Raw genomic sequence first — 9963 nt, 5'->3', positions numbered from 1 at the left:
AAAAGGATCCACATGTTTAAGACATATACAACAATATATGTATATGTACACACCCATATGTATACATGTACATTCATATGTCTGTGCACATTTACAAATACTAATTAATAATAATAATAGTAATAATAATAATAATTTATTAAGTGCCTATCATGTTCCAGGCATTGTGCTATGTGTGAGGATACAAAAAGAGGCAAAAAATAGTCCCTGCTCTCATATATGTATATGTATTCATATATGCATGTATGTATATATTTGTGTTTCCTCTTCTGTAAAATAAGGACAAAATAGCACACACATATACATACATACATATATGTATTTTGAAGTCTCTCTCTCTCTCTTCTTGTCTCTCTCTCTCTCTCTCTCTCCTCTCTCTCTCTCTCTCTCTCTCTCTCTCTGAAGCCTTGTGATGTTGGGAGAAAGTGAGGAAGGTTTCAAGCCCATTGTGTCTAATCCTTGTGATAAAATTTTCCTGTTTCCCTTTTCATTTTGCTCCACTGTGGGCTGCATGGTGAACACCTGAGATCAATAGAATATAAGGGCAGAATCTTTGAAGACAGGATCTCTTTTGTCTTGTCTTCATAGCCCTTATGGTTAGTATCACATTTTATACTTATTAGGTGCTTAATAAAGAAATGGTTATTGAATGGTATTAAAGCCACCTAATAAGAGTTGGGCTTGCAAAATGAAATTCAATTACCAGAATGGGAGAATAGATGAAAACTGGGGAAAAAAATCTTGGTCTCTGAGGTAGCATAGTATTAGATACCAAAATAGTACTGGGTTTGAGTAGAGCTCTAACTTAAATTAAGTAAATGGGGCTTTGTGGTGAGGCACTGATTTAGGAAGAGCATACATCTTCTCTGTGGTGAACATCATCCCTCGCCATATGAGTCACGGAACATCTCAAGTCACCACCTCTTTCCTCTGCAACTCTCAGAGATGAGAACCCAACCATATCCTTTCCCTGTGCAACTCCACCCATTTTCAAACCATTCTCTGTGCTGCTGCTGCTTATGCCATTACCCCAGTTTCAAAGACAAAATTTTTTTTTTTGCCCTATGTGGGAAACTTCCTAATTATGACTCTTGCTTTGGATTCAGAAGACTTAGATGAGTTTTGGCTCTTCTGCTTGCTATGTGAGTGACACATCTTGTAGTCTTCAGTTTCTACATTTGTAAGATTGTGGAATGGGTGGGTTACTATGTGTTTGTTATGTTTGCTGAAGAATTAAATTAAATCAAAATAAAAACACAGCATAGCTGAAAGTCTACTAATTTGGCATCAAAAGGCATGGGTTTGAATATTCCTCCTATTATTTACCTCCCATGTCATTTTGAACATCAGTTTCCTCATCTATATAAAGTTAGAATCAGACTAGGTACTCTCTAAAGTACTCCCTATTGTCCCAACTTGCTGCTGTGCTAGACACTCAAGAGAATTAAAAAATAAATGATATATCATTCTTGTCCTCAAGAACTTTAAAATTAAGTGTGGCCAAGCTAAAGACAGTATAAAGACCTGGGCTAAAGTTTTGTTCCTGACTCAGGATTTAGTCACGTCGTTATGCTTCAAGATACATAACATTTTTGGTCCTCAGTTTCTTTATTAGTAAAATGGAGATAACAATATTTGTGTTAACTGGACTTACAGCATTGTTGAAAGAAAGTGCTTCATTACATGTAAAGTGCCGCATCAATGTGAGCTTAGAATTGATCGAACTTATAATCTAAGGTAATGTGAGATAAATGCTGCAAGAGATGTGGACATAAAGTGCTATGGGGAGTCAAAGGAGGAAGACTGTATTCCATTGATGGGATTAGGAAGGGTTTCAGGAAGGACATGGGCATTCAAGAGAGCATGGAGGGAGGGGCGAAATTTCAATAGATGGAACTGAGCAGAAGAAGAAGGCATTACAGGTTGGACAGAGAGCGGCAGCATGGACATACACTTAGAAGCAGGAAGTATTCATAAAGCAATAATTTCTAGTAAGAAGTTAAAAATGCTAGAGCAGAGTTAGAATGAAGAGCTGAATCAACTTGTTTCTTTTAATTTTTCTTGCAAGAAACTCTATGCCTTCTGGAGCCATGGAAAGGGAAAACAAAAACACACACACACACACACACACACACACAGACACACCCCACAGCCAATAATTGCCACATTATTGTGTTTGCTGCTTCTATATGGCTTGAAAGAGAGAAACATCCAACCTCCAAAGACAACCACAGATTGGTGGCCTTTCATAAGGCCACCATGGTTTTTCTTGTAACTGATGAGTTGGGTAAATTGGTGGATAATGGATCATAGAATTTATAGCTGCGATGAAATGTAGAAGTCATTTGTGTAACCCCCTCATTTAACAGCAGAGAAAACAAAGATCTGGACAAGTCTCATAGGTAGTAATAAGTGGAGTTGTAACTCATGCCTATATCTTCTAACTCCAAATACAGTGCTTGTTTCATGAACCCAGATAAGAGAGAATGCCTGCACTAAAAATGAATGTCTCTTTTCTGCCAAAACCCACAGACAGTATTACAATATCCCTTTATAAGTGAAGGGTTGGCTCTCCCATACAACAGGACTGAGTGCAGTTGCTTTCACAAAAGAATTGAACGGTAAACAAACAACAGCAGACGTTTCATGACCACAGCCACGTCCTCCACTTGTTAACTTTGCCTATGATTCATAGCTAATCAATCTGGATGAACACTGACACAGCTGCCTAGAAAGCTATTTTGATTCAAGGTTGCACTTTCTCCTTTTGGGCCTGTCTTTGACTTCCAGTACTTTAGAATCATGCCATCTCTACTTCTCACTTACCCTAGAACTTCCCTCAGTGTCTGGGGTCTTCTTGCTCTGGATTAGCTTATCACCCCTGTCGCCTGCTTGCACATCGTAGAACATTCCTCTGCAAGGCACTCCCCTTCTTCCACTGGTGAGTTCCTCCTGGAGACTTCATTTTGTGGAAGAAGCTAACCCAGCTTACTATCCATCATTTTCCTCCTGGGACTATCCTTGAGTTTTTGTTATTTGTTTGTTCGTTTGTTTCCTCCTTCCTTCTTTCTTTCCTTCTTTCCCTTTTCCTCCTTCCCTCCTTCCTTCTTTCTTTCCCTCCTTCCTTCCTTCTTTCATTGGCCATGACATACAGGGATTAGCTGAAGAAACCAGAAATGTTTAGCTTGAAGAGGGTAACACTTGGTGGCTGGGATGGTTTGTAGGTGATGGAGTGTGATGATAGATATATCTAAACATATGAAGACCTGTCATAAAAATATGAGTAGCTTGTGCCCCACATAAGTTGTAGAGAAATGGATTTGGTTTTCTGTAAGGAAAAAAAATAACAACCACCTCCAAACTCCCTAAAAACAAGCTGTCCTAAAGTAAAATGTGCTACTTTGGAAAATGGTGAGTTCTTTTTCACTGGACATCTTCAACTGAAACTTAGGTTGTTATCTGTGGAGGAATTGGACCAGATACTCCCTGTGAAGTCCCTCCCAACTCCCAGACCCAGTGATGTGGGGTGGATGCACCTGGAAACAGACTAGACAACAATCCAGTTTAGTATTTTGAAAATAGAAGTTGGAAACAAATGAGAAGTGGTTTTTCAGCTGCACACAGTTTCTGCCTTACATTCATTCTGAGGCATATGATGGGATCTAGTGGTGGTCATGATGAGAGAGATACACGGGAGAAGTAACCTTTTCACTCACTGTGGTGGAATTTATGTCATAGAAATGTGAAGTGCAACTTCACATGGTTTGAATCTTAGCTAACTAGAAGAGGGCAGTGTGAGGCCTAACAAAAGTCCTCTTATTTTGCTTTGATGAAATCTCAGAAAACCGCAGGACTATATAGTTGTTTTCCAACTCGTTCATACAAATGATAATAAACTTCATTGTAGACTAAGCCTAGGACTTTATCTGATGCTGCTGTGTCCATAGCTCAGACTGTTCTAGATATATCCCTCCTGACTTGTATGTGCATGTGTGTGTGTGTGTGTGTGTGTGTGTGTGTGTTGTGTGTGTGTGTGTTTCTGTGTGCAAAGTGGGAGTGGGGCGTAAAGCAAGGAGAAGAGCTATTCACACTGTAATAGTCTCCAGTGGTATGAATGCAACTATACAAAATTCCACTAATATTCAGTGCCTGAATGCACTTTCAATCCAATCACAATGAGTATTTTCCTGTGGCCTCCATGAATTTTGTTATTATGAAAGACTTTTCCGGTGAGTGCTCAAGTTAACAATAGATGTAGTCAGTAGATGCCCATCAGCTGGGGAATGGCTAATCAAATTGTGGTACATAGATGTAATGTAGTATTACTGGTTTGGGGAAAAAATAAGCTCGAAGAATTCAGAAAAGCATATAAAGACAGGAATTGATACAAAGTAAGGTAAACCAGGAAAATATTATGCATGATGAACATAACCATATAAATGGGAAAAACCCAAAATGTAAAAACTGATGATGTGAAATAATAATGAGCAAGTTTGGCCTCAAAGAGGAGGTATAAGAATATACCCCTTCATCCCTTGCTTTGTAGAGGTGAGGGAATATGGATTTACAACACTTATAATATCAGACTTTGTTGAACACCATAAGGGCAATATAGTAAATTATAATAATTAATTTTAGTTGCTGTGGAATAATGATATGTATATACAGATGAAATTTTCAATTAATTGATGTCTCAAGTAACCAGAATTCTCCTTTGCTTTCCATTTTTAGATGGGAGCCAATAAAAAGTAAATAATTTTGAAAATGGAGGTTAATAATAAAAACAAATTGAGTTGAGCAGAGATTCAGCACAACCTCCTCCACCTTCTACAGCACGTGACCTGAATCTTGGGGGAAGCTGAGGATTCTAAAAGGTGTGAGAGGTGTGAATGAGAAGAAAGTGTATTCTAGGCAGAGAGTAGGGAGAAGGAATACTGGCTTATAGGCAGCAGTGTGCCTGAAATGCAGAGTAATGAGCAATAAACCTAGAAAGGGAGGCTGGAGATGACTAGGAAAAGGATCATCATGCCAGACAGAATAGCCTGTATTTTATCATAGAGGCATTTGGTAGCAACTGAAGATTCTTAGACGACTGACATGATCAAACTGGTTCTTTAGGAAGATTATTTGGAGTGCAGAGGGTGAACTGGGCAAGACTGGGGTTGGAAGCCAGGAAGCCAATTAGGAGGTTATTACTATTGTCCAGATAAGAGTAGCATCAGCAATGAAATTTCAGGAAGAATTCTGGTAAGATTACATAAGGTATAGTTATTTCTTCTTTTTTTTTAGGATTAGGAAGAGGTATGGGTACTAAGCTAAGCTTATTTACATTTTCTTTTTTATTCTTCAAGAAACTGGGGGGAGAAGATATGTGAGAAGAAAAGTAATGAAGGAGTGTGAGAAAGTGTGTGTTTATGGACAAGCATGTGTGGTTCTGTCATGGTTTCTAACAATTTCTCTGGTGGGCAGTAACTTGGAAACTTGTAGGCTGATAATCATAGCCGTTATGATTTGTCAAGTGTGAAAGTCTGGCATGAATTATTCCCAAAGACACGCAACACCAATCATCTGAATACCACCCTAATACCAGGATTTGCCAGTTTCTTCATCAACTGTCACTTGAAAAAAAAATTATGAATGACCCTGAAACAAAGAAGTGAAGCCAAGGAGCCTGAGTGTTTTATGACCCTAATTTCCTTCTGCAGAGGTAACTTCTTTAAAGAGAAGGGGAAGTTTTTTTTTTTCATACTGTTTGGAAGTTGCAAAAGCTGAACAGAAAGTATGAAATCTGAAAGACACAGAAATGCTCTATATCTGGCCAGCTCTGTTAAATTCAGGGTGCCATATTTGAGGACAAGCTAGAATGTATTCAGAGGAAAACAATCAGGATTGTGAAAGGAACTAAAACCAAGCTACATAAGGAATGATTGAGGGAATAGAGGGTGTTTAACATAAAGAAGAAATTAGTTGGGGAAGGATATAATAATCACCTTCAAATATCTGAAGGATTAGCATGGAAGAAAGGCCAAGACTTATTCTGCTTGGCCCAAAAGGATAAAACTAGAAACAGTATATGATGGTTACAGGGAAGAAGTTAGGAAAGGCTACTTAACTATTAGAGATGTCCAAACATCCAATGAACTACAAGATATGGAAATTAGTTTCCTTCCTATCATTAGAGATCTTTAAGTAGAGATTAGATGATGGTGGAGAGAAACAGGAATTTGGAAAAAGGTTATCCATGGTCCTTTCAAACTCTAGCATTTTAGGATTCTATGACTAAGACCATCTCTACTTGAGTTAGCAAGAGAGTAAGTGGATTGAGTAGTAGGCTTGAAGTCAGAAGATATGAGGTCAATTCCTTCCTTAGACACCTACTATCTGTGTGACCTTGGGCAAGTCATTCATTTTCTCTCAATCTCATCTGTAAAATAGGAATAATAATATCTGCCTCAAAGTGTTGTGAGATCAAATGATCTATCTACGAACTGTCAAATATTTTGATAACTACAGTGCAATTTGATTGATTTGCTTTGTAATCTTATCAATTTTATTTTATGCATTTAAAGACATTTGCTGATAAGGGATTCATAAGATTCACCAAATAACAAAGGAGGTCCATGACAAAAACATTTAAGTACTCTTACTCTAGGGTGTTAGGTCCATTAAACTTCATAGTGTTTTAAACTTAGACTCTGAGCCTTGGTCTGGCTCTGAGTGAACTTCTTTGCATGGCCCTTGCAGTATTTGAAAAGCCATCATGTTGAAGGGTTATTAGACTATTTTTGCTCAGTCCCAGAAAACAGAATTAGCAGCAAGGAGTAGTAGTTGCAAGGAAGCTTATTTAGGCTTCATAGAAGAAACATTTTCACAATTAGAGCTGTCCAAAAGTGGAATGGAAAAAGAAGTTTCTGGACAGACTTCAAGCAAAGGCTAGATGGTCACTCCTCATGTGAATTGTAGAAGGAATTCTGTTTTAGGAACAGGTTGGTCTGAATGGTCTGTAAGAATCCTGCTGGCTTGGAGATTCTGTGAGTCTATTGTGTTTAGAATATTTTCTGGAATGCTTCTTGTGCTGACTGTTTCACGTTAACCTACATCTTAGCTGTTTATTTCTATTCTCTGCCTGAGAACCCTAGGGAATCTGCTTTAATTTGAGTATTTGCCTCATAGTTTAAATATAGCTACACTTCTGCACAGTGGCAAAAAAGTGAGCAGTGGTTTTGCCAGCAAAATAAAGAGAACTAAGACAGCAACTGTGAGATTCCAGTCATTTGAGGAAGAGATACACATGCGTGCAAATGAAGGAAACCATCCATGAATGCAAAGGCAAGAGCAGTTGAAAAGGATATTAAAACCATTTCCTCTTTTTAAATGCCATATGAACTCTAAGAGAAGTTATCCAAGCCTGTATTCATTTATTCATTCATTCATTCAACCAGCACTGATCAAGAATGAACTATGTGCTCATTCATAAAGTTCTCTTGGGTGACAAAGAAGAGAATTAATATGCAATTCATTGAATACCTACTAGTCACCCTTGTACAAGCTCCTATGGGAAGTACAAAAGAAATGTAAAATATAGCCTCTGACCTCAAATAGTTTATAATCTAATAGAAAAGAAAAGATTAGAATTAATGGAAAGTCAGATCTCCATACAATACAGAGATTAAACGTCATTGATAGCTAAATCGTGTTACAAACCACACAGGCTTCAGGAATTCAGAGAAGAGAATAGAATAACAAAATTCTTCTGGGAAAGTTGACCACTGTTCCATAACAATAGTAACTTTAACTGTGAATGATCCTTAGCACACATAACCCTTGAATTCTCAGCTTTGGACTATGGAGGTCAACTTGTTTGGTTCTTTCCCCATAAATTGTTGTTATTCTTCAGTTGTGTCTGACTCTTTGTGACCCCATTTAAAGTTTTCTTGGCAAAGATATTGGAGTGGTTTGCTATTTCCTTCTCCACCTCATTTTATAGATGAGGAAACTAAGGCAGACAAGGTTAAATGACTTGCCCAGGGTCACAGAGCTAATAAGTGTCTGAGGCCAGATTTTTTGAACTCAGGAACATAAGTCTTTCTGACTCCAGGCCTGCCACTCTATTCACTGTTTCACCTAGCTTCCCCTCCTCCCCCCCAAAAAAAAAGGTTAGCTATGACATATTCTTTGCTTGCATGTACTTTGTAGTACAATGGGGAATATAAAATATAGGCAAATGACAGCATCACAGTATGAACATTAGTGCACAAGAAAGTGACAAAAACGAATTTCAGATGAGGTCATTAGTGACCACTGTGATCAAAGAAGACTTTTTTGGAGGAGGCAGCCTCTGATTCTGGCTGTAATGGTTGAATATCATTCAGCCTGTACTTGACCATTTCCAGAAATGGAGATGGCCTTTTCTATTTTTGAATGGAAAATATAGAAACATTAGGAAGGTATTAATTTTTTTTCTTTTTCTTTTTTTCTGGTGAGGCAATTGGGGTTAAGTGACTTGGGTCACACAGTTAGTGAGTATTATGTGTCTGAGGCTGGATTTGAACTCAGGTCCTCTTGACTCCAAGGCCAGAGCTCTATTCACTATGCCACTTAGCTGCCCTGGAAGGTATTCATTTTATTGAGCACAATAGTGCTTCCCTCTAAATCAAACCCAGTGCTTCCTAGTCCTGCCCTCTGGATCCAAATAGATTGAGATTATTTTTTTTCTACATTAAAATAACTCAGGTACTTGAAGACATTGATTACTTCTGCTGTGTAAGAGATATGACCAGTGAGACCCCCAGTTACTACTCTTTATGGGGAATAGGCAAAGATATAACCTCACTGGATTGATATATGATAAAGTTTATGGATTCCTTAAGGGAAACACTGAAAGCCCTCACCAAAGGATAGGGGAACAACAGACTTTCCAACACACCATCAATTGTGTATTTTATTCACTTCAATTTCACAAGCTTTCTTTTTAAATTAGTTCCTACTGTGAAAAGTACATAAATAAGGACTGGGAATTCAAATACAAGAACAAACAAACAAAACAAAATCGTTTCTGCACTTGAGGAACTTCCATTTTACTGAAGGATACAACACACATAGATTAAGAGATACAAAATAATTTGAAAAAAGGGAGAGTACTAACAACTAGAGAGACAACAAAGGATATCACTTTCTTGTCTATCTCATGCTCAGGCTACTCACATCCATTCTCCTCAGCCACCAAATAATGGGGGGAGCCTAATTTTTTAATCACTAACAATACTTTGACACCATCTATCTACCATCATTTTATCCATTGTAAATAGTCTTGGCACGCATTAGGATGAAATTTTATTCAGTTATATCCAGGGGTATATAGGTGGCTGGAGCACCTTGATGTGGCTAATTGTTAATTACAACAAGCTAGTTGTTAAAAATTTTCAGTGTGAGCATTTACACTTTGGAAATTAGAACAAATCAGGCCTTGATTTATTGTTTTGTTGATGAACTGAACCTACAAAATTGATGGAGAAAGAACAATGCAGCTAAAACTTTAAAGTGTATCATATGTATTTTTCAGAAGGCTGTTTGTTAACCATTTACCAGCATGTCACTAGTTATACCTATATTTATTAGGTTCAACATATAACAGCATTCTATTGACACTAAACTGACTCACTACTGTAAAGCTTTTGCTGTGAGACTGTGGACTTCAGAAAAAGCATTGTCAGATCAACCTCTGAAAATCCAGAAAATATCACCCCTAGGAAAAAAAACCCCTGGAATAGCTGAACTAGAAGAAAGATGGGGAACAGCAGTGCAGCAACCCAGCAAACTGGTCTCCCAGTGCTTCAGCAAAAATAAGGGAAGCAGTACTACAAAGGGCCCCTGGCTGATAAGCACCCTGTGGCACTCATCTGAAAGGAGCTGAAGAAAACAACCTTGAGTCTTAGTAAAGCCCAGCCTTATTGATTCCAACCC

At 38.0% G+C, this 9963-nt stretch overlaps 1 long non-coding RNA gene across 1 annotated transcript in view; it reads left to right on the top strand.

Moving 5' to 3' along the window:
• The first annotated feature begins 1003 nt into the window (after positions 1-1003).
• The window catches only part of LOC144456721 (uncharacterized), a 53595-nt gene continuing 44635 nt past the window's right edge, over positions 1004-9963 (top strand). Inside the window, exon 1 of the long non-coding RNA XR_013485751.1 lies at positions 1004-1142. This is a non-coding gene — a long non-coding RNA (uncharacterized LOC144456721). The remainder of the gene's footprint in view (positions 1143-9963) is intronic.

This window comes from Phascolarctos cinereus, unplaced genomic scaffold, assembly GCF_003287225.1.
Source record: "Phascolarctos cinereus isolate Bilbo 61053 unplaced genomic scaffold, phaCin_HiC Scaffold_4;HRSCAF=312, whole genome shotgun sequence".
NCBI lineage: Eukaryota > Metazoa > Chordata > Mammalia > Diprotodontia > Phascolarctidae > Phascolarctos > Phascolarctos cinereus.
This window is presented reverse-complemented; position numbering and strand designations above follow the sequence as displayed.